This window comes from Castor canadensis, chromosome 11 (genome assembly GCF_047511655.1).
Source record: "Castor canadensis chromosome 11, mCasCan1.hap1v2, whole genome shotgun sequence".
NCBI classification, from domain to species: domain Eukaryota; kingdom Metazoa; phylum Chordata; class Mammalia; order Rodentia; family Castoridae; genus Castor; species Castor canadensis.
In genome coordinates, this window is record NC_133396.1 from 123,475,781 (window position 1) to 123,501,524 (window position 25,744).

The following is a 25,744-nucleotide window of genomic DNA, read 5'->3' on the forward strand; positions in this document are numbered from 1 at the left end:
CTGGGTATTGAGGGGGTGGATGGGAGAGGGAGGGGGCAGGGGGGTTGAGGGAGGGGGTAGGGGAAGGGGGCAGAAATGGTCCAAACATTGTGTGCACATATGAATAAAATAAAATTTTTTTAAAATGGTGAATGTTTTGATTACAAATGACAGACTAAGACTGCATCAGAGACTAGTGTCAGGTTACAGATCTGTTCTGATTAGTTGTGTGAGTTTGGGCCAAATTTTTTATCTTTCTGTGTCTTAATTTCCTCATTAATAAAATGTGGGATTGGGCCAAGTCGATATTTTCTGAGGTGGATCTATAGAGCTATTTGCATCAGAATCAGGTGCTTTTTTTTTTTTTCTTATTTGCTTGGTAAAATAATGCAGATTTCCAGATCCTCACCTGCCCCACCCAACCAGAATCTCAGTGTGAGAGTGGAACTCAGGAGTCTTTTACTGGGTTCCTGAGAAGATGCCTGCTGTACTCTGTCTGCTCCACAATCCTATGACTCCATAAAATGGACTGAAGTTCCAGTGGCTTGTCAAGAGGAACTTCCCACCAGGGCCTTTGGGTCCTGAGACCAATGATGGAATATCATGTGGAAATCTTATTTCACATGAATTTTCCACCAGGCAGTTAAAATTTAAGAACTTCTTCCCTAGTCCACTGCTGGAAACCCGTAACTGTAAAATAAATGTACTTTTTCTTATGCCCACAGGGGGTCAGTGAAACATTAGGCCTTTCTATTTTTTTTTTTTTTGTATTAATTTCAGAACAAAAGAATTTCAGACAGGGTTGAACTAAAAGTGAGATGCTTGCTAATTACAAAAGGTAAGCCTTACTTACTAACATACTTCCCAGGTGAGTGTTTGACTTTCTGTGCGACCCAAAATTCAGTAGTGCCTAGCTCTTTATAGAGGAAGATACATTAGCTTTCAGGTTCATAAACTTTAAATTCACCAATAGGATTTTTAAAAATAACTGTCCTTGGAGCTCTGGGAATCTTTTAAGGCAGAGAAAATTCTCTTCTTTGAATTTCTCCAGGGTGCCTCCTTACAAGAGTTCATAATGTCTGATGTGTTGTTCCGTGTGCCCATCCGCTGGACCTGGGGCTGATTAGCCAAGCTTTGATATGTGCTAATGGAGGCTCAGGGAGTTTATACACCTTACTGAAGACACACCGTGGAGGAACAGAGATCAGGCTTGGGACCACCATGTCATCATCCAGAGCCCTTCTTTACAATATAGGATTAATACCATGGGTGCTCAAGCCAAGTGATTGCGTCATCCCGCTCGTCTTTTATGGCACTTTTGATTGGAGCTAAGCGGTTGGTCTTTTCCCTACCTCAGTTCATTTTTCCTTCTTTTAGAACTACAGCAACCAGGTGAGAGTGGAAGAAGTTGGATCATCATGTGCATTAGGTGTCTGCATCCCCTTCCTGAGCTTTACCACTGCCCTGACATAAGCCCCTGGGCTCATCCTTAGAGCTGGCCACACAGCTGCTGCCTCAGGTGACCCTCTGAGGCTGCAAGGCTCTGAAGTTCTCCCCTCATTCTCTCTCTCACTGCCTGCAGGTGACTTAATGACTGACACATTACAGTCTAGAAAGTGCTGGGCTGTAGGATTTAGCAAGTGTTAGACACCTGACTCTAAGTGAAAGATCAGGCTGAACAACACTGATGAGCTCGTTAGTTAATTAACCAGCTTGCTTGCTGGGCATTGCATGAGGAACTCCTCCATGCCCAGCATTTTTCTGGGTCCTAGGGTTTCAAAGACAAGCAAGATGTGAACTCTGCTATGAAGGAAGTCAGTTTCAAACAGAGGTAAGAAATAAAATCAATGACCCTGATATCCTGTGAAAAGGGCCATGATGGGTGTACACCTGAGAGGATATAGGAACACCAGCAGGAAGCCTTTCCTACCTGGTGGGAATAAGCTGATAAATGTCATTTTCCATGCATCCTTGAGAATATCCCATGTATGATTTGTGGCAGGGCGACAGACAAGGAGAGAATGGAAAGCTTCTTTGCAGACAGAGTGTCCTGCTCACTTCCTTACAGGGCTCCTGTGGGCTGAAGACTATGACTGCCCAGCCCCATTGGACAAGAAAGTACATCTTCAAGTTCATTGGTTCGTTGTGGAAAGGGGTGAGGATTGCTAGACTGAACAGGCAAAGCCTTCCAGACTGCAGAAGAGGGTTCTACATCACCTGCCATTCCTGAACCTAGGGTTCATGGTCAGAGTGGAGGTTCTGAGTGAATTCTGAGCCCAAGTTCCTCTGAATCCATGGACAGGCACATGAGGAGAAGACCATGTTCTAGATTGCTCTAGATTGCTCTAGATCCTTTGGCAAACACATGCTAGGGTTGACTAACAACTTCTCTCACCATGCAAACCTCTCTTCTTCACTTTTCTTTTTTGCTTTCTTATTGGGTGACTAACTCATCCTGGTTTGCTCAAGGCTGTCCCAGTTTAAACCTTGTATCCCAGGCTGCCCTTGGTGCTGGGCAAGTTGGGACAGTTGTGCCTTCTGTAGTCCCTCCCTCCTTTCTCTGCGCTTCCCACAGCTGCTTTTCTTTTCTTTTTTTTTTCTCTTTACCTGTAAGCATAGATATTTTGGTCATGACAAAGGTGATGTTTCAGCCCTGCAGCAGGTCTATTTTGCAGGGCTTGCCTATGCACACACTCTTCTGGGAGAGTTCCTGCTTATATCTCTCTGCTGTTTTTGAAAACTCTTTTCTGTAGTGGATGCCTCCTCTTTCTGGCCCCAGACTTGATTAGGACTCAATTCTGTATGGCAAACAGTGACTGAAGTTGACTAGGCTCTAGTCAGTACTTGTTCTCTGTCTTTCTGTCTGCCTCTCTTTCTTATCTGCATTAATGTGACTCCAGAGAGAGGATGTGATTGGCTTGCTTTGTCACCACAATGTGGGAATCCCCCAACTGGACAGAGAGAGCCAGGCTAGCTGAGGGGAGTCAGCTTTCCGGGTCTATCTCTCTGGGTCTACGCCCAGGTTCAACTGATCTGCTGTGTAACAGGGACAATTTCTCTAGCAAAACCTACTGCTAGTGCCATGCAAGAACCTTGATTCCTTACGGCTTTCATGACAAAGCACCCCAAACTGAGTGATTTAAAACAACAGAAGTTTATTTGCTCACAGTTCTGGAGCCTAGAATCCAAAATCAAGGTGTCAGCAGGGCCCACTATGCTTCCCCTGATTTTCTGGATGGAATTTTTTCTTGAAGTCCCTCAGCTTGCAGATACAGCACTTCAACCTCTGCCTCTGCGGACAGAATGGCCTTGTTCCTAAGTCTCTCTGTTTCTGGACTCTTCTTTCTTATCAGGACACCAGTCATGTTGGATTAAGGACATCCACTTGATCTCTTCATAACTAATCACTCCTGCAACGACCTTATTTCCAAATAAGGCCATGTTATGAGGTTTTCTGAGTTAGGATTTCAGTGTATGTTTTTTTTTGTGGGGGGCACAATTCAATCTATAATAGCAAGCAGCAGCCCTCTCTCTCTCTCTTTCTCTTTCTGTCTCTCCCTCTTTCCTTTCTTCCTTTCTCTTTTGTCTTCCCTTTTCCCTTTCCTTCCCTTCCCTTTTCCTTACACTCCCCCATCTCCAGACCTCTTTAAAAGGTGGCCATGTATGCAGCAGATACTAAGGTTTCCTACAGCATTCCTTCAGACCACTTAATTAGCTTAGACCACCAACAGAAAGCACTCTCCTTCTGTTGTCTTTTTTTCATTGTTTGCTTGTTTTCTTTCTTATATCTGGTCCTCTCTTTTTCACTTTTCCATTCCCAATTCCTTTCAAGCCACTGCTTCCAGTCCCCAATATACCTTCCTTTAAAGAAGGGCTTTTCTCCCACAGCTCCAGGACTTACCCCAGCCCTATCTCAGCTTGAGCCACTGCCTGGGAGTCATTCTTTTTATAGTCAATCCCAAGGATCTATAGAAGGGCTGGGAGTGGAGGTGATAGCAGCAGGAGGATTCCATAGAAAATAAGATGTCAACAAATAATGAAGGTTCAATCTGCCCCCAATTTCTTCTTCATACAATTTTTTGAGGATAAAATTATGGTAAAGGAAAAATATGAAAATTATAGCTCTAGGAGTTATCGTTAGAGAATGACTCTGGCCATCAGGTGGAAGTCTAAACTGAGTGAAGAGTTGTTCAACTGGAGAGTCATTATTGAAAAATGGGGTAAGCACTCCATGTTAGCACTGGTCTGAGACTTTAGAAATCACTCCTTCAGCTTACTCCTACCCTTGTGAGCTATAGGGGGAGACAGATTTCCAGGTTCCGTAGCCGGATCTATGAAGTAAGTGGACAGTCGGTGGATTGACAGACAAACAGGGGCATATGCTTACTATTTTAAATATCATGCCTGTGAGGCATCATAGGGAAAAAAGTGAATATCCAAAAACGTGATGACATTTGATAGCTACAGACGTTCTAAATAGGTGAAGGAGTGGGAACACAGGGCACCTACGGGACAGAGCATGATTTTTAGGAAGAATGAATAGACCCTTAGAAGAACACATGGAACGGACATATGGCTGTGACAAGGTTTGTCTGTGTGTGCTGTTGACTTCTCGTGTTCTGTAATGAGTCTGTCTTCCCTGGTCAATGAAACTCCCAGGGATGAGACTAATGGTGGTTCCTTTTGGAGGAAATGTCTTTAGGCAGGAAAGTGGAGTTCAGAGAAAGCCTGTTCTTGCATTTGCTGTTTTTCAAGGGCTTTCAGCTCAAAATGGTTGGTGTAGTAATGCTGTATGTCCTGAGTGTCTTCACAGCTATGACTGGGGGAGGGGGTCATTCTGAATTTCAACATGAATATGTGGAATTCCCTCCATTCCACACTTCCTTTCCTCCTTTAAAGCTAACAAAATGGCTAACATGAAAAACATACACTTGTCAGATGTGCTAATGCAGGGCCCAGAGTCCAGTTTCTTTCTCTTTCCCTTTGTCCATTGCTAAAGACTGAAGGAACTCTTTACATTTTGAAAATCTCCAAGTTCTGATCCGAGTCATAAGTTTTAGATAAAGATGAGGCCCAGATAGGAGCAGTGGCTTGCCCAAGGTCCCACGGTGATTGTTGGCTGAGTGCCCAGTGGAGCAGAGCTTTCCCATGGTGAGGGCAGTGCGTGGGCCTCCAGCCAAGAGTAGAACAGGCTTCCTCTTGCTTTCACGTCCATCATTCCCATCCCTTGGCCAGGAATTCTAAGCTGTTGCTACTCCACCCATCCTACTGTTACTCATCCTTCAATGTTAAACCCAGGCAGTGACTCTTGTGGAATCTTACTCAGTTGCTCATGACAATTTAACTCTTGCCATGTTCCCACAACCCTTCGCCATCCATATCAGAGCAGTTCTCACCTACTACTGTGTCAACTTGTCTGTGGGTAGTCACTACTGCTTCTTATTAGCCTGTAACCTGCCTTGTTCCAATAGGATTTCAGAATGACCTTTTTTCTGCTGTTCCAGAGGCTCAACTTTATGACTCCTGTGCTTAGCACAGTGACAGCACATATGCAATTGGGTAGAAATTGGCTTATATTCTAGGCCAGTGAATATTACATCATTTGAATGCACATTATGTCATTGAGGAAAGGTGTTAGCATTTAAATTCAGATTCCAGATGTACAGGTTGGGGTTCCTGCTTCTGCATCTAACAAGCATCCAGAGGATACAAGTGTTGTGGGTACTCAGAAAGCATTTTTGAGTAATGCAGGAGAGAAGATCGCAGGATGCCCTGCCTACCATATTGATAAAGGACAGGAAAGCAAGGAGAAAGGTGGGCATTATTTTAAAGGGTTGTGGTCACATCTAGAAGGGTGACCAGCTGGGATTCAGAATGAATCTTAGAGAAATGTCTCTGGCTGGTGATTCTTATCTGACTGAGGCTCAGCAAGAAATGGACTTTTAGCTTTGTTTACTTTGGCAAAACCCAAAGCCACCTGGAAGCCCTCTCACCATTCAGCATGCTGGAACTTTCAGAAGGAAGATGCATTGGGAATTGCTTACCAATACTTTGCCACATTTGGGCAATAATATACATTTTTTTTTCAAAATGTTAACAGGTATTATTTGAATAGATTCTTACAGAGAGGTACAATTTCCACTGTAAAGATGATAAAACTGAGACTCCTTCATACACTGGCAGGTCCAGGGTAATTCAAACCACAGGGCATTGATGAAAAGGATATGGCAATTACATCTTGACCACCTCTATCTAACACTTCCTCCTTTGCTGTAGCTTGTTTTAAGGATGATCTTCCAGGAAGATTGGGACCTTGTCTGAGTTGTTTGCCATCAAACCCTTAGGATCTAACGTGTCATGAATATTGCATGAATAAAGAGTTTCACTATTGGTAAACTGTTGAATAATAGGGGAGCAGGGTGACAGAGAAAGAGTAAGTAATAGAGAGGGTTAATCTGATTAAAGTATGATATATACATTTGTGAAATACTAAGGTGAAACCACTTGAACAATCAATATACACTTCAAAAAATGAAGGACAGGAAGATAAAAATAGGTCTTGTCTGAGGGTGGGTAGCTGGTATGGAGAGGGTGAAGCAGAGAAAATATGGTGGATGTACTTTGTGTACACGTATGAAAATTGAACAATGAAATTGTTCTAAAAAGGTGGAGAGAACATGAGAGAGAATAGTGAAGGGAGTGAATCCAGTTAAGATATATATTGAATGTATTCAATATATACCATAGCTATGTATACCATACAGCTATTATATGCTAATAAATAAAAACAAGAATAAAAGAGTTTCACCATTGGAGGGTCTCCATTTATATATTCTGTCAAGATGATGGGATTGTGTTCAGCTGATTACAATATACTCCAGTGAGGTCAAGGCTGTGGATTTGATTCCCCTAAATAAGTGACATGGATTTACCCTGTTTCCACCCATGCTGCTAAGCAGCCTTCATGAAAATAGGGTCTAGTTGTGATGTAAGAGGTTGGGTGAGAATATGGTTGTCTTTGCTGTGAACTGCACTTGGCAAGGGCATCTTTATCCATGAAGACAATATCATGTCATAGGCATGTTGCTGTATTACCCCTTATCACAGATGCTCCAGGTCAGTGCATTTTCTACTACCTGGTGAAGAAGAGCTGTCTCCTACCTATCCAAGGCCCACAGAGCCTTGCTCACTGGAGGAGTCAGGAGGGAAAGGTGGACTTGTTTCCAATTCAAAGAGAGCTAGATTCTCTATTTGCCTTTGTTCAGCCCTTATACTTCCTCTGTTTGCTTTCTTGTGCCTGGTATAGGTTCCTCAGAAAACATTCAAAATTACCTCTCAGAAATGACTTACCTCACAAAAGAGTCAACTAAACTGCAAAGAAGACCAAGAAACACAGAAAGGAAATGGAATGGATAGTGTTATGGTTTGGATCTCAAATGTTCTCCAGGGCTGGGGATATAGCTCAGTGATAGAGCAATTGCCTAGCATGTGCACGGACCTGAGTTCAATCCCTAGCCTAAGCACCACACATACACACATGCACATGCACATACAATGTATGAATTCCATCAAATGTCCTCCAAAAGCTCATGGGTTGAAGACTTGGTCCCCAATGCAGCAGTATTCAGAGGGGGGCCTTTGGGAGATGACCTGATTAGGAAGGCTCTGACCTCATGAATGGATTAATCCATTTACAAATTAATGGGATAATTAATGAATTAATTAATGGACTATTAATTGATGAGCTGCTGGAAAGCAGTGGAAACTTTAGGAGGCAGAGCCCAGTTGGCGGAAGCAGGTCATTGTTGGCATGGCCTTGAAGGGTGTATTTCATTCCCAGCCTGTTCCTTTTCCTCTCTTGCTTCTTGGCTGTCATGAGGTGAGCAGCTGTCTTCTACATGTGCTCACTGCCATGATGTTCTGTCTTACCACAGGCTCAGAAACAACAGAGCCAAGGGACTACACACTGAAACCTCTTAAACCTTGAGCCAAAACAAATCTTTCCTCCTTTAAGTTGATTTTCTCAGGTATTTTGTCATAGACAGAAAGCTGACTCACACTGGACATTCAGCCAGTCTCTGTTAAAATTGCCAAGAAAATTTCCCTTACATCTAACCTTTTACTAGATTGTTCTATCCATGCATTACTATTTAATGTTAATATTAGTAATAATAGCTAGCATTTATCAAGTACTTAGTACTCAGGAATTGTGCTAATCATCCAACATATATTAATGTGTCAAACCCTTGCATTAATTTATCAAACCTTATAAGGTAGTCACTGCTTTTATCTGCATTGCACACACAGAGGCAAAGGGTGATAAGGAAAATGAGTCAAAGGGAGATGAAGTGAGTCATCCCATGTTGCATGACTAGAAATTGGCAGAGCTAGGCTAGAATGCAGACTTGTCTGATTCCTAAGCTACTGCGTTAATTGATACCTGGCTTCCACTTGCTAGGACCTCTTCCTTTGCAATGTTCTTCTTGAAATTTCCTCACTTTCCTTGTTTCTCTTTCCACCACTACTTGTCCTCCAGCTACAGTCTGGTGAGTAGATTTACATGACTCCTGCTTTTCACAATTAGGGTTCAGCATCAGTCCTTCACCAGCCCTTGACCCTCACAGCTTGGTATCATCTACTGATGTGCTGGCCAGGCCATCCCTGCATTCAAGTACACAGCTTCTGGCTTATGGTCTCTCTCAGCCAGCCATTTCTGGCCATTGGGCAACTGTTAAGTCCATGTGTGTTCAACTTCACAGCTCAGTCACTGCTTTCCCCATGGAAGTTCACTGCAGTCTCTCTCAATGGGACATCTGGATCTTGCCATCAACAAGGAACATTTTGCTTCTCTGCCTTCCTTTCCTATAAATTCCTTATAAAGCCTTTCTCCACCTTTCTAGGTCATTGCTCCCTCCTTGACCTCATTTTCCTTTCTGTATAACCTGTAATCCATGAGCAACTATATTGTGAGTGCACCAAACGAGTGGTACTGGATAGTGTCATGGGGCAGAAAAGGATCTGGAAATGGAAGTCAGGGGCATGTAAGAGGGAATTTCTTTCATATCACCTTGCTGAAGAACAACTGTAATCTGGAAATAGTGAAGAAAATTATGGGACATTTTGAGCTCTAAACTTTACTCTGTCTAGGTGAAGTTTTACGAGGAAGAGAATCTGGAAATCCTGGTCATGGATCTGGTCTTGGCAGTCAAGTGTCTCTTAGGATATGATCTTGCAGATCTTGTAGACCACCTTATTTGAAGGATCTAAGGGTCCTTAATAAATGGCAGACTCTCAGCCTTACCTCAAGCCTCCTGATTCAGAGTGTTTAGGGATGCTCTGGGAATCTGCATTTCAAATGGAATTTGGTGAGATTTTTATCGATTTTAGGGTTTGAGGCTCATTGAGTTAGGCAAGCCAGTTATATCTCCTTCAGAAAGAGTTAAACACCTCTATCACTTCCCACTCCCACTCCATGCCTTACCCCAACTTGGGTGGAATTCAGACTTGCCAAATCAGTTGTGATTTTTTTTCTTTGAAGCCCCTTAAAGCTAATTCTACTCCCTTCCCTGAAGGGCCTACGGTAGGACAAGCATACTTGGCTCAAGAACAAACAGAAATTCTACCCCAAATCCTCATCTACTTTCTTCTTGCCTCCTCCCTGTGCTGAGAAAGGCTTTAGTCCCTCCCTTCCATGCACTGCTGAAGAGGGAGTCTGAGTGCTAGGGAAACTGATTAATCTGCAAGGCAGGCATCAAGAGACAAGAAAAATCAGTCTTTTATAACTTTTTAAAGCCTGCCTCAGGGAGAGAACAATAAACCAGGACTCTTTGTACTGTTAGGATCTCTGTAGTTCCTTATCCATGTTGAGATAAATCAGATCAATTAAGTGCACCTTAGAACATAGGATTTCTGGTTCTGCCTGGTGTGTCCTAAACAGCTTTCTGCTACCAGGGTCTCAACAGCCTGAAAAGAGGAGGCCTTGCTACTCATTTGGGGGACAACTAATATCTATTGTTTGAAATGGTGCAGGGTTTGAACTCAGAGAACCTGATTCAAGTCCAAGCTCTACACCTTACTCATATATGACCTTTCTCAAGTCATGAAACCTCTGTCTCTATTTCCTTATCTCCAAAAGGAAGAGAGGCCCTGTCTTTCTTATCTTCTGGTAGGGCTTTTGAGGACGACCAATGATTCTTGCTTTGAGATGGGTATAGCTGTGAACTGTTAGGAGCAGTGGTTGACCTGAAAAATACCCCAAGCACACTCCTAGCCAAAAGCAAGAGACCTGGTAGGCTTTCAGCAGTTTGTAGAGATCATTGGACACCAGAGTGCTGCCTTGCTTGCAAATGCACATCCAGGGACTCTTCCAGAGAGTCAGGGGTGCTCCTCACAGCTCTACTGTAGATGGTCCTGGGGCCTAGGGTATCCCTTCTAAGAAGGAGGAGGTGAAGATGGCTCAATGCCCCATGAGACATAAGGAGATCTGTGCCTTCCATCACTCTCCATGGCTTAGCTATAGAATTTGAAATTACATCATCAATTTGAGTAAGAGGTGCTTGTTACTTATTCAACTTCCCAATGGTTTCAAACACACTGAAGTAAGGTTTGGGAGTCAGGCAGGCATTCTCTTCAGATTATTGTATTTTGGTGAACTCTTGACTTAGCCTATGATCTGGGCCTATCCTCCCCTGGTCTTTTCCTCATCAGTATATCTCTGCCTTGGGTCTCATTATCCAAGTCCACAAGCTGGGAATTACGTATCTGATTAATTGCTTCTGAGGTGCCAGGGCTGACACAGGCTGTTAGGGTCTTACTCCTTCATGGTTTTAGTTTTAGGGGGCTCACTCTTTTCCTTGCCTGAAGAAAAGCTTGTTGGCTAGAATTTCAGGAGCCATGGCAGGGGCCCAGCTAACACCATAGAGGATCCAGGCTACTTGGTTGTTGGAGAGGATTTCTCCGTAACTAGTAAACAGGAAGCAACTGTATCCATCATTCCCACCCAAGCTGTATGAGCTAGTGGCTCTTTTTTGATCAAAGATCTCATGTCAATCTCCCACTTAAAATGTTTCTGAGGTTTCTCTTTATGCTTGGAATACAAGCTAAACTTTTTGCCCTTGCCTCCTGCCCTGTCCTGACCTCACATACCTCCAACTCTTCCTGCAACACCAAACTTTCTGAAAGGTAAAAGAAGGAAGTTAAGAAGGTGAACATGGTTGATGTATTTCCTATACAAGAATGAATATAGAATTCTTAAGCCTGTTGAAAACACCATAAGAAGGGGACTAAGATAGAAAGGAGAAAAATAGGATGAACCAATTCATCCTATATAACACATATATACATGGAAATGTCACAATGAAACACCCTGTATAGCTATCATAAACAAACAAAAATGTTATTTATTTTCCACAAAGTGGAGAACAAGAAAGCAAAATAGGCCCTGTCTGGGGGCTGGTACGTATGAGAGCGGGGAGGATATAAGGAAAAGGTGTAGGAGGGTAAAAATAGTAGAAATATTATGTACACATGTATGAAAATGGAAAAATGAGACCTGCTGAAACTATTCCAGGAATGGGATGAGAAGGGATAAAGGAGAATTATGGAGGGGGTGAATTCAACTATGATACATTATAAGAACTTTTGTAAATATCACAATGTACCCCCAGCACAACAACAACAACAACAACAACAATAATAATTTAAAAAAACCCACTGGACTTCCTGTTTCTCAGACATAGCTAGCTGTGGCCATGGCCATCCACCTGAGGCCTTTTACAATGACCATTCCTTTGCTTCTACTCTCTTTTGTTTCTGTTTGTCTGGGTAAGTTTTTACATTCTATCAGGTCTCTCCTTATCCACTACCACCTTGGAGAAGCCTTCCCTGACTCCTCAGTCTGTGTTTGCCTTTTTCTATCACAAGATCCTTCATTTGTTTTCTATACAGTGCTCACCATTCCTACATTTTCTTATTTATTTCTTTATTTCTGTCTCTTTCCTTTAGAATAGAAGATGGAGATCTCTAATTCATGTCTATAGTCCATGCTTTCAGCACAGTGCCTGGCACATGGCAGGCCCTCTGCAAATACTTGCTGACCAAACAATTGTCACTATAGCTACAGACTCTAATCCCAGGCTAATTTCTTCTTACTAACTGTGTATCTGATTCTTCCTTTGTTAAGTGGAGATAATAAGACAGACTTTGCAGGATAGTGAGTATTTAACAGGAAGGAGTATGTAAAAGTACCTTGGACATAGGAGAAGCTTGCTAAACACATACATATACGCAGGCACACATACATTTGCCTTCCTTCATCTTTTCCTGGGCCTGACTCTGCCACTTGTGAGTCCCATGGCCTTAGAGAGTCATTTTCTTTCCCTGGGCTTCATGAGAAATAGGGACTGTCACCAGGTTATCTCACAGAAATTTCTATCCCAGTTTGCTCTCCACTGGGAAGAAGGAAACCAGGCTTCTTTTTTCCAGCCACATGTTCAGAAAGGCTTCCCTGAGCAAAGGCACAGAGGCTCTGCTCCTGCCTAACTGGGCATGGGGTGGGGGCACTTCAAAAAAGAAGCCAATGAAAGGGACCACCCTTTGAATACTAAGCAGGATCTTAATTTTTCCTCGAATTGGCAAGCTTTATATTATGAGTCTGCTGTTGGCAGGTGGAGGGTTGGTGGAACCTTGATGGAAGCTGAGTTAAATACAGCTGGAATTTACAGTGGAATAAAAGGTGCCAGATTAATAGGGTTTCTTTTCTCTGAATCATAAATTGGAAGCCCTGGTTCCTGATGGGCTACTAAATCTCCAGCGCCAGGGGGTCCTTGCTTGAGAGCATGGGAGCTCTCACTGGCAGCCGAAGGTTCATTCAAATAATGATCTCACCACGGGCTTTGCCCTGCAAGGGGTACTTGTCTGAAGGGCAAATGGACCCACCACATTTACATGGTGACAACAGCATCTGAACTAGCCTCTGAACACTGCGAGGGGGACATGTCAGATTTGTCCACACCATCCCAGAGGATGGGGCATTGGATGGCAGGCAAGTGTATTTGAGCATGCTGTGCTAAGCACTCCTCTCTTCCCTTTTGTGGATGAATGCTGAAGAGAGATAGAAAATGGTCCAGGGCCTGTGACTGCTTAGGGCTACTCATTTGAGCCCTATGGACATTTTCTATGGTAAAACACCCTCTGGCATTTTAAGAAGCAGGATATGGGTACACTTCAAAGCACGGTGTCTTCACCTGCTTGGAGATGGGTCCGAAAAACAGAGAAGAGGAGCTAGCTTAATCTGATAGTTCCTCATGGCTCTCTCTAGCCTGAGACTTCTAAGAATGACATTAAAAGACAAAGAATCTGTTTCATTTGATTGTTCAATCACTGACATAGGTAGGATGTCATTTTAGGAATGAAGGAACCAAGGTCCAACAAGAGTAGGTGACTTGCTCACGGCCACACAGTTCAACAGCAATAGCTGACAACAAACCAATTCCTAGCCAAATCAGCCTGTCTGGTTGCTTTCAATCTCCTGTAGTCACTATCTATGAGTAAGAATAAGGATGATGGCTAAGAGGATAGGAAAATGGTGATGGTGCTGTATCTTGTCTTCTTGCTTCCACCCGTCTCCAGGGAGAGGGAAAACAGCCTGTGAACTGTGAGGGCTGAAATGATTGGACCAGCATAATCCCAGAGTAACTGATTAAGAGTTGTAAACCTATTAGTGCTTTTATAGGACTTAGAATTATGATCATTTGGAATCAACACAGCCTTGTAGCAGCCTTGGATTTCAGCTCAACTTTTTTTTTTTTTTTACAGAGAGTAATGTCACATTTCTATGTAGCTTTCCTACTGATGGGAATTCAAATCTCAGCTTTAAAAAAGACTTTCCACACGCCTCTCACTCCTCTCCCCTCTGCCTTAAGCAGTCTCTTCAAAGAGGTGTCTTGAAGATCACCCAGACAGCTTACACAGCTGCCTGTCTAGGCTTCCAGTAGAATCCCACCAGGCCAATCAGTCCAGGAAACCAGAGAAAAGCAGTGGAGGTTGGGGAGATGTCCTGAGGTTGACAGTTAAGTGGGTCCACCTCAGGCACCAGCTCTGATGATATCTTTTATTATTTCCCTGGTGGCTTCTACTGCTTTCTTGGCTAGCCTTGGAGCATGCCCAGCCCTTCTCTGAGCTAGCAGTCATTAAGCTGCTTTGGCTAGAGACTCCATGAACATGCAGCTGAATATTTATGTCCAACCTGGGTTTTTTTTTTTTAATGTCAACAATTCAACTTACTTTTTGGCTTTTTCTTTGCTGCATTAGGAGAAGTCAATTTCTCTTATGGACAGGAAGGTGACCTTTCTTAAAATGAAATACAAACATTTTTCCTGCTAGCCATTATGCTTCTGAAGACCAAGTTCTCCTTATTCTAAAGCAAAAGGAAAATTCCTTCTTGTGTATGTATGTGTGTGTGTGTGTACATGTGCATGTGCCAGGATAGTGGTAAAATAATTCAGGATGGTATTAACATTGCATTCAGGGATTTTATGAAAGAGAATAAATAATAATTGGGGGTAGAAGGCAATGTGGAGATATGCTGGATTATAGGAGAGGCTGAGAAAGAAGGAAAAAGGAAAGGGATATGGTACCAGGAATTGTATTTAGCCTGGAGTGGAGGTGAAAGTGTAGCAGCTACCAGGGATGCCAGGCGTTGGGAACAGAGGACCACTGTGGGATACCACTTGTGTTCCTAGAAAGTGGACTGGATCAGGTCATTTACACAGACAAAGTGCTTGGTAGTTCATCGGCGGGGACGGGGGGGACCGGGGGGGGGGGGGGCATGATTTGAAGGAGTTAAACTGATCAAACAAAAGTCCCGGGGTATGAGTCATGATTTCTCAAATATGTGACCTCCTCATAGTTGATAGAATTTTTTAAAAAAAAAATTTCTGGTGTGATCAAATCCAATTGTAAATGTACAGATGAAACTTACAACTTTGAAGAACCCAATAGCAAATTATTTTATGAAATAAAGAATCCTTTGGTCATGAGCTGAGATTGCCCCATGATTTAACTTAAATAAAAAGTCAGGAGTGAAGCTCAGTGGTGAAGCATTTGTGAAGCCATGGGTTCAGTCCTCAGCACTGAAAAATAAAAAAGCTGTACAAACCTGTAATGGTTTGCATCTAAATGTCCTCTGGAAGTCCATATGCTAATGGCTTGGTTGCCAGCCTGTGACTCTATTGGGAGATGGGTGGAACCTTCAGGAGGTGGTGCCAAGTGGGAAAAAATTAGCTCATTTGGGCTGTGTCCTTGAAGGGGCTATGGGGGCCCAGCAGTTCTGTTTCTCTATTTTTGAGCTGCCATGAAAAGAGCAGCTTTTGCTCTACCACACATTCCACACCATGATGTTCTGCCTCACTGCATTCCCCCAAACAACAAATCAAGTGACTATAGACCGGAACCTCTGAAACAGTGAGCCACAACAAAACTTTCCCCACCCCTATAAGTTTATTTTCTCAGGGCTTTTTGTTTCAGTGACAGAAATCCGACTAATATAAAACTCACAGCTGTTAGCAAATAGGTTTTATTAAACCTAACGGGAAATACAGCCACTTTTTATCTTCTCCCATAGAGGAGAAGCAAGAAGACCTCCCAGATGAAGAGGATAGAAGTTGGTGTCCTGGAGAGCTTTCTCAGCCTCTCGCTTTTACCCACATTCAAACTGGAATCAGTTACGTCACAAGTAAGACCATACTGTGGTTAGTCATCTGGTCATTCTTCCATTTGTTGTAATAACTCCTTGCTTAGAATGGATGACCACTTGAGGAAAAGATCCACTGGACCTCATGTGACTTTGGTTCTCCAGCACATAGAATTGGCAGATAGCATTTGGCAGATAGCAGGTGCTCAGTAAATGTTGACTAAGTAAATGAATATTTCTCAGCAACTATTAAAATGCCTCTAGGGGTAAGCAGTTTACTATCTCTGGAGGCAATATATTCTTTTTGTAGATCTATCTCATGACTAGGACCTTGTTGAAATTGAGTCAAAGGCAGACTTCTTATGAATTTTCTCCGTGGGTCTTACTCTGGAAGAAAGTAAGGGAGCCTGTTCCTTCCTTCTCTTATTGTAGCTGTCCTATTTCTCCAGGTGCTTCTGTTTTCATCAACCAGTGACCTCATACTTTTCCTTGCTTATATAGAACTTGTACAGTAAGTGTTAAACTCCCAGGGTCCTTTAGGGGTAGGGCAGAATGGTTTAGGTCTTTCCTTCCCTCCTGACCTCACTGAAATGAACATATCTTAGGTACCATCCTTCCTCAGCCAGATTCTATTGTAGAAATTAGCTAGAAGAGAAGATAGCTCTGTGGGTAATATTATCAGTGGTGTTTATTTTCTTTTTTACAGTCTCTTGTTACAATGGAACATGTTTACAGTGAGAATGTGTTATTTTAATAGTCAGAAAAAAACTATAAAATTATTTCTTTTATGAAAGATAGAAGTTGGCAATCTGGTTTATAATAGAGTGTTGATGAACAATATTGGGAAACTTTATCAACTATCTAAATACTAGGCACTGAGGTAGATAATAGAGCTGAACAAAAACAGCCTTTCTTTTACATTGTGTTTCCCAGTTTACTTGCTCAAGCAATTTCTCCTCATAAAAAAGAAAATGCCTAGGTTGCCCGGGGAGAAGCACTTGATGAAGGGCTCCAAAAGTGACCTGGGAGAGCAGCAAGAAACTTTTAATAAACAGGTGTCCAACAGGGGGTGAAGAAGAAAAATCTAAATCTAAATACGCACAGATAAGCAAAAGAATATGTCTCCTATGAGGAACTCCCACAGGTTTGAAGGGCCTGGGAATCAGGGAGAGAAGCAGGGAAGGGCCGAAGCTGATATAAGGGGAACTGGGGTGTGCGTGTGTCAAGTTTAGACCTTATTCTACAGGCAGGTAGGTACCTGAGGATGATGGGAGAAGTGACCAGGGAGAGAGCATTAAAGCAAAGGCAACTGATAACTTTCTCCAGCTCTTTGTCAATATAAAATAACCTTGCTTTAAGGAAATAAGAAAAGAGTTTATTCTGAGTGAAATCTGAGTGACCATGGCCTGGGAACACAAATTCATCATACCCTGAGTGACATGTTGTCCCATGGAAGAAGTTACATGAATTCACAGCTGCAGAACAAAGAAGGTCATAAATTTATACATTTATATACATTGGTGGGGAATCAGGTAGATGGGCCACCTATGGAAATCTTTTCCACTGGTTTCAGATATCATTTAATAGCATTCTTAGCTTTAGGGTTGGTGGAGGCTAGAGGTCTACTAAGCTTAAGGGTTACCCATTAGTCATGAGAATGTTAGGTCAGATTCAGAGGTCAAAAGTAAATGGCTATTAAAGGGACTAAGAGAGCAAGAGTTAAGTTTGGTTCTCAAACTGCATGAAACATTGCAGGTCTCTACAGTTCTGATGTTTTGCTCAACCAAGGTCAAATGGCATGCAGGATCTTGATCTTCAGTGGTGGAATTTCTGGTAGTGTGGTGGTTAGTAGGAAAGATTCTCTAGGTGTGGGAATAAGAGGGATAGCCTTCCATCCTTTAAGTAGTACAATATAAGAAATAGCAAGCCCCATTTATTCTATTGTGCTACCATAAGAAACAGGTAAAATAACTGCCAGAGTTTAGGAACTCATATTCTAGAACTAATATTCCTAAAGTCAGATCTCTATTCTACTGCTCATTAGCTGGGTGATCTTGAGTCCTTTGAGACTCGATTTCCTCATTGGACAGTAATCACATCTACCTCATTGTGTTGTTGAGAAGATTAAATGCATCAGCACAAAGGTAGCTCTTTAAGCCATGCCTGGCTTGTTATTATCAGGTATGTTTTATTTTCTCATCTTTGTGCTGTCTAGGAGGGAAGAAAGGCCTAATGGGATTTTGAGCTAGAAGTAGCATGCTACCATCACTAAAAGTTTGTGTGACTTGGGCAATTTTACCTCTACGAACCTCACTTTTCCTCTTGGAAATGCAGATGATAATAATTCCTACTGTACAGTCTTATGGAGATCAAATGAGATGACAGATGCAAAAGCACTTTACACATTGTACATTGTCACATAGCAGCTACTAGATTAATATTCACTAACAGTCTTACCATAAAGAAGGCAGAGATGAGTCTCCCTATTTAGCTGAGAAATTAAGGGCAAAGGGACTCAGTAATTTCCCCCAATTCTCCTATGATTCTCGGTTGGGTCTGGCCACAGATGCTGTGTCTGCTCTCAGAAATTTCTCCATACTGACCAGGCCAAGTGTGCTCTGCCTGCTACACCCAGACTACAAATCCACATAAATCAAAGCAAAATCCTGGGCTAGCCTCCTCCTGCCACTTTGCTGAGTTCTAATTGCCTCTTACATCAGAAATAGGAATAATTAAACAGGAACTTTATTTTAATAGATCCCAGGTCAGGGTCAGCATTCTGCATCCTTGGTCAATTTTCCCACCAATTCTTAGTTACTCTGGGGAAGAGGAAAATGTCCTAGAGTGATTCATTTGCATCAAAACCACTATAATTTGTAAGTAAATAGCATTTCTTTTAAATGCAAAGAAACATCCTTGAGTTGACACAGAAGACTGTCTTTGATTCTTCAAATAACTACAACCCCTAATGTTCTGGAAATAATCTTTCCTTCTCTCCAATTATACCCCTCCCAGGAGGAGCCCTCTTAACCCCAATTCAAAATATAGCCATTAAAGTTTTCTCTAGTCAGGGGCAGCTCTCTTTGCCTGTCAGGGGACTTGTTTGAGGAACAATTCTCAACTGGACAGACACTGAGAGTTGCTATCCAGTGCAAAACATGCGGAACAGATGAGTAAGGCACTATCCCAGGTAGGAAGTTCACAAGCTCTACAGAACACAAAGCTGTAACACATATAACAGAAGGAAGAAAGGGTGTGTTAAGAGAGCTGCAAAGTCCTGTATGACCTAGCATCTGAACTGTAGCAGTCCTATAACGTAAATCAGCCCCATGACATCTTAGGAATGCTGAAGTCCCTGTGACCTGTGGAGAAGGAGAAGTAGAGGAACCAGCTCTGCCAGAGGACCAGGAAGTACAGGAAGCCCATGTGTGCCAAGAACAGACTTTAGGATTCCACTACAAACTGTTCTTTAGGTTAGGGAAAGCCATATACATACACATATATATTCTAACACTAGGGGCGCCCGGATTCCAGACCCTGCTGTGAGTCTCTCTGCTCAGCCTTTCCCCATCAACAAAGTTTCTTTCCTGCCTGTAACTCCAGTGCTCCAGCCTCTTGTTCTTGAGAGTGTTCTGAGAGCAAGAACCCATTAGTGCATCAGTCGATTCCCCAGTGACATCTTGGTAATCCAGATGGGACCCTCTTCTCTCCAGGGTGAAAGGTCAGTATTGGCTGTGCCTAATCAGAGACAGTCTGCTGGGAAGAGACCATGATTGTCTGGCACTCCTATGTATTCTGTCTACTGGAGAGCCCCCTTGCTGTGGAGTAGCCCAAAGCAGAACTTTCTGGCTGCCTTCTCCTTCTGTCGGTAGAAAGGTTTCTTTTGAAAGTGGAGGGGGAATTTCTTCAGCCCACTAAAGCTTCTGGCAGAATCTAGCGCATCCCTCCTCAGAACGCAATGTGTTGAGCCTGTCCCAGGGTTCATATGGGACTGCCCTACTGCCATGTGGGTGAGTTTGAATCCCTCCAGCTGCCAGTCTTTTTCTCCTTCTCTCATTTCTGCACTACAACCCAGTGGCCCTTTTGTCCCTGACAACACTGGGTGACCTTCCTCAGGGACATATGGGAGGACTCCATGCCTTCATTTAGTAGGGAGATAATAAAGCATCTTTGCCCTCAGGAGGTTCTCTGCCCTTTTCGTTCCCCGCTTTTCCTTGGATGACATATGCCCCCCTGACTGAATGCCAGTTTTAGTGGGTTTTACAACACCTGACCAAGCACGGTCCTCCCTTACACCCCCACTGCCACATCTTTTTCCTTTAGGACTGCCCCAGGGAATGTACTTGCACTGTTGTTATGGCACATGTCACTTGGGTTTTCTCCCATGGCTGTCCCCAGAGAGCACAGGAGATCATATTTTCCTAAAACACACCCTTTTCTCGCAGTCTTCTCCAGAAGACACTGCTGACCCCAGTCTCACCCAAAAGCCCCCTGGCCTTCTGTGCCCTTATGTCTCTCAATGAGTCCCTCCTCCAGTGAGTTCTCTTTGAACTGGACGGCTTCACTAACTGGAGACATTACAAGTACTTGGGCTTTAAGGCTGGCAGGGTCACACGTGGTTGGGGCCATGCCGGTGGGGTGACTGCAACGCAGAAGGCCTTTTCAGCTTCTCCCTTTGTTTTGGTCACAGATGGCAGAAGGGACAAAATGGAGAGAAGAGGATGCTCTCCCTGGGGAGAGTTCCTTATCAGGATGCTGATAAATAGGAACGCCTCCTCCATTGTAGAACACATATTGTTTTCCCAGATGGGAACTTCCTCCTCTTGAGTTCTGGTGGGGTCTTCCCTTGCCTGCCTTCTAAAACGTTGGAAGGACATAGATTCTGACAACCTTCACAAAAAGGCTTTGATTTTCTTTTCCACTCAGGTCTGGGCCCCAATATCCTCTTGGAAATCAGGAAAAATGACCTAAAGATGGGATTTTTAACTACAACACTATCCTCCAGTTAGACTTGTTTTGCAAGAGGAAGGGCAAATGGACAGAAATCCCCTACATGCAGCTGTTCTTTTTCCTTAAAGAACATCCCCAATGGGTGAAACAGTGTAAGGAAGGTGCTCAAACCCTGACCACAGTTTATAAAAACTTACCTAAAGAAGGGGATACCTCTAAGACACCCCTAGTTGCCCTTAAGAAAGCCACTTCGTCCTCTCTGCTGGTTCCTGGGGGGAGGGGCAGCCATACAGAAAGAATCCATGTCCCCTTCAGATCAAGCAACCTTAAGGAAATTAAATGGGACTTGGGCAGCTTTAGTGATGACCCAGACTGGTACATTCAAGCCTGTATTACTGTTATACAAACTTTTGAACTGGCTTGGAAAGATGTCATGCTGCTCCCAGATCAAACCCTCACTTCCCTGGAGTGGCAAAGAGTCCTTGATCAAGCCACTCAGGCTGGCAATGGTTATCACCTACAAAAGTCCTCTGTTAAGGCTGCACCCCAGAAGTGGAAGCCGAGGACCCTGGAGTCCCCACTGGGACCCAAGTGGTTCCCAGGATGGATCCACTGTGCCTCGAGGCCCCAGTCCTTGGGGAAGGTGAAACAGGCCAATGGGTTATTCAAGTGCCACCTAGCCAAACTGGCCCAGGAAACACGTCTCCCCTTGGCCCTTCTCTGGCTCGGAAACAAGCTGGGTATCACTGCTTTTGAGTTTCTTTATGGCCTTCCATTTCTCACTAATGACCTCATTCTGGACGGTGAAACAGCCAGACTTACCTCCCATATCCCCCAGCAAGCTAAACTCCAACAAATCCTAACTGAGTTACACCAAGGCATCTCTCACACTCCTTCTTCTTCTCCTCCACCCTTTTGTCCTGGTGATTTGGTGCTTGTTAAAATTCCTTACATATTCAGAGAGCCTTTGGAGCTTCTATGGGAGGGCCATATTGTGTGCTTCTTCCCACCCTAGCAGGAGTCCAAGTGGCTGGACTGGAATCTTGGATCCACATCTCCAGAGTCAAGTGCTGGATTTCCCCTACCGACATAGCCACCATTAAACCTGCTCCTGAGGAGACTCACTACTCATACAAGCCCATCTCAGATCTTAAATTTCTCTTTAAGAAGACTCTAGCAGGAAAGTAACTTTTGTCAGATCTCCTCTCATACCTCTTCATCACACTCTATCTCACTCTAACCATTGTTCTAAACATAGGCCTATGGGTGACTTCTCCCCAGGAGTAGACCTGCCTATTCTGTGGGGCTCTAATTTTTGGATTCCTGTATCTGTGTTCTCTCCCACCCATAATCCGCCTTACGTTATAAGATTTGTATTTCTTTTTCTCCCCGTTCTAATGGGACAGGTCCTTTACCACTATCCATGGGCCCCCACCATCAACTACCTGGCCAAAATTACTAATCTCACCAACTGCTGTGTTTGTCCCAAGGATCTCTGGGCACAAGATGGGAGTTGGGGTTACTGGACTCCCATTTACATGCTCAATTGAATCATTAGGTGACAAGCAGTGGTAAAAATTATCACCAAGCAGACTGCTTCTGCCTTAGAATTACTGGCCAGACAACAGATCCAAATGTGTGCTGCTATATGTCAAAATTGCCTGGCCATAGACTAGCTTCTAGCTGAGGAAAGGGGTGTATTTCCATTCACACTGTTGCATCAAATTGATGACAATGGACAAGCAGTAACAGACATTGCCGCTAACATCAGAAAAATCATTCATGTCCCCATACAAACTTGGGATGAGTGGAAACGTAACAATTGGCTTGGCAGCTGGTTCTCATGGCTTTTCCCTCTCCTGGGACCCATTGCTGTTATCGGAGCTGTCCTGTGCTTTGGTCTATGCCTCCTTAACCTTCTCTTGAGTTTCATTTCTTGTCACCTAGACTCCATCAAACTCCAAATATTACTCTGCACCCACTCTTACTACTGTGGACATTTGCACACCCCCTCAGGCTTAGACCCCTGCCTCCTGTTGGGGACCCTCTTTGCCCCCTTTCATCTGGAAGTAGCTAAAGACTGGATCTTGACATCCCATCTCCCTAATGGTAGTTAGGGATCCAACCCATAGAGGGGACTTGTAGCAGTTCCATAATATAAATCATCCCCATGACATCTTAGGAATGCTGAAGCCCCTGGGACCTGGGAGAAGCCAAGGAGCCAGCTTGGCCAGAGGACCAGGAGGAACAGGAGGCCCACGCATGCCAAGAATGGACTGTTCTTTAGGTTAGGGAGGAAGCCTCCTTCCTTTCCAATACTTGGGGGCACTGGGTTCCAGACCCTGCTGTGAGTCTCTCTGTTCAGCCTTTCTCTATCAATAAAGTTTCTTTCCTGCCTGTAACTCTGGTGCTCCAGCCTCTTATTCTTGAGAGTGTTCTGAGAGCAAGAACCCACTAGTGCATCAGTGGATTCCCCTGTGACATCGCAACCCATGACAGAACCTAATGGGGATATGAGGAAAGATGTGGAGAGAAGATGGCTGTTTGGTTGAACCTCAAAGGCTGATACAATTTCTCCAAGATAATTCCTGACTGTCCCTCATGCCATACATCACAAAGCCTGGGTCCAGCTGCTCTATTCAATGCTTAGTCTTGTATCATTTGAGTTAGAGGGCATCACTTCCTCTGGGTGTCAACCGGAACTTTGTTATTTTAAACAGCAAAGTTATCTAGTTAATTGATCCATCCAATTAACTAGCTTGCTCTTTTCTGGCATTTGTTCCATACTCTCTGTACCTCAGTTTTTCCACACTTTAAGCAGTTAACTGAATCCTAAGGGAAGATGATTTGATAGAAGATCAGAACTAGGAATGGATTGGAATCCAGGCTCTGGCTCTAGCCAATTGTGTGACCTTAGGAAGTATCACAAAATCCTCTGAACTTTATGCTCACCATCTGTAAAACTGCAGTGCTGTGGTCTGAATGTTTGTGTCTCCTCTCCCACAAATTCATATGCTAAAACCCTAACTCCCAAAATGATGACAGAAACTGTAACCTTTGAGAGGTTATTAGGCCATGAGGCTCTGCCCCTCATGGGGTTAAAATGCCCTTATGAAAGAGGCTTGAGAGATACCTCTTGCTCCTTCTACCATGCAATAAGACATTGTAAAGTAGAAAGTGAGCTCTTAGCATACATGGAATCTACCTTGATCTTGGACTTCCCTGACTCCAGAACTGTGATAAATACATTTCTGTTGTTTATAAGCTACCAGGTTTATGATATTTTGTTATAGCAGGCCAAACAGAAAATTCATATCGAGAAGAGGGAGTGCTACTGTAATGATTATCTAAAATATGGAAGCAGCTTTGGAACTTAGTAGTAGGTACAAGCTAGAAGAGTTCTGACTGCATCTTACAAAAAAAGCCTATCTTATGGCTATGAACATGTTATTGAAAACTAGAGGAAAGGTGATCTGTGTTATAAAGTGGCATGAATTTGGGTTAATTGTGTTTATTTCCTAATGTTTCATGGAAGATAGAATTTGTGGGCAATTAAATTGGTATTTAGCTTAAGCCATTTCTAATCAAAGTGTTGAAGGAATAGCCTGGTTACTTTTGACTATTTATAAAATGTGAGAAGAGAGAAGTGACTTAAAGGCAGAATTGTTAATCAAAAGGGAAGCAGACCTTAAAATCTTGAAAATTCTCAAGCTGTCTATATCGGAAAAAATGAGAAAACTTCTTCAGGAGATAATACAAAAAGTGTGGTAAAATTTGATAAGGAAATTAATATAGGTCAAGCATATCAAGAAAAGCTAGGACCTATTCAATAAGATAATGAAAGGACTATTGAGCCATCTAAACTGAGGTGAGAACCCATTTTTCAAGACAATGAGAGGATAAGCTCAAAGGTACTTCAGAGCTCATGAGGCTGTCCTTCTCATCCCAAGTCCAGAGTGCAATGGCCTGTGGGACAGAAAAAGTTGAAAGGAAGAGTCACCCACTGACTAGCACTGTCTCACATCAGGGACTCTGCTCCTTGCACTCAATTACCATCTTTGGGGACTTGGTATGGTGTGTGCCACCATAGGTATCTCCATCCACATTCCAAGGCATGCCCCAGAAAGCCAACATGTCTACACAGAGAATGACTGTGGGATTGGGCTACTGCACCAAGCACCTCCTAAGGCAATACTTGGTGGATCTGTGGAGATTGTGCCAGCCCCATGACCCTGGTCTGACAGAACTACAGGCATTCTCATCTGGCCTGTGAATGCTGCAGGCACATGATTCCAACCCTTGAGAGCTGTAATGTGGGGTGAATACAGCAAAGACACAATGGCCAGACCATTGCTCCAGTAATATTTTTTTCTTTTTTGTGGTACTAGGTACTGGGATATGAACTCAGGGCCTCATGCTTACTAAGCAGGTGCTCTATCACTTAGGTCATGCCTTCAATAAACCCAGTAGCTCCACAATGTGGAAATTCTACCCTAGTGTGCCTAGAGGTCAGAGCAGTAAGTCAATAAGGATTCTTCTGCAGACTTAAGATTTAAAGTTCTTTTCCCTGTTGGACTTTCTCAATAACTGTCACTCCTTTTTTCTTTCTTCTTTTTCCTTTTAGGAGTAGGGATGTTTGTCCTGTGTCTGTCCTACTGTTATAATATAGAAGCGTATAACTTGTTTGATTTCACAGACTGGTGACTGGAGGAGAATATGCTTTAGAACAAATTGTACCATCAGCTGAAGTCATATCTGATTAGGGGATATTTGTGTATATCTTAAAATTGGAGTCCTATGTTTCCTTAATTTTTTATTATTATTTGCCCCCCCCTTTGTGATACTGGGATTTGAACTCAGGGCTTTGTGCTTACTAGTCAAATGCTCTACCACTGGAGCTATGTCTCCAACCCTTGATTTAGTTGATATTTAAATGAGACTTTGGACTATAGACTTTTGAGTTGATGTTAAAATAAGTTTAAGACTCTGAGACCTACTGAGATGAAATGAATGTATTTTTCATGCAAGAATGACTTGAACTGGGTAGCAACTAGGGTTAGAATGCTATGGTCTGAATGTTTGTGTCTTTCTAAAATTCACATATTCAAACCCCCAAGTGGTAGA

At 43.2% G+C, this 25,744-nt stretch overlaps 1 long non-coding RNA gene across 1 annotated transcript in view; it reads left to right on the top strand.

Annotated features, from left to right (window-relative positions):
* Positions 1-1,677: 1,677 nt before the first annotated feature.
* Positions 1,678-25,744, top strand: part of LOC141413951 (uncharacterized) — a 46,378-nt gene continuing 22,311 nt past the window's right edge. Inside the window, exons 1-2 of the long non-coding RNA XR_012439008.1 lie at positions 1,678-1,810; positions 15,602-15,712. This is a non-coding gene — a long non-coding RNA (uncharacterized lncRNA). The remainder of the gene's footprint in view (positions 1,811-15,601; positions 15,713-25,744) is intronic.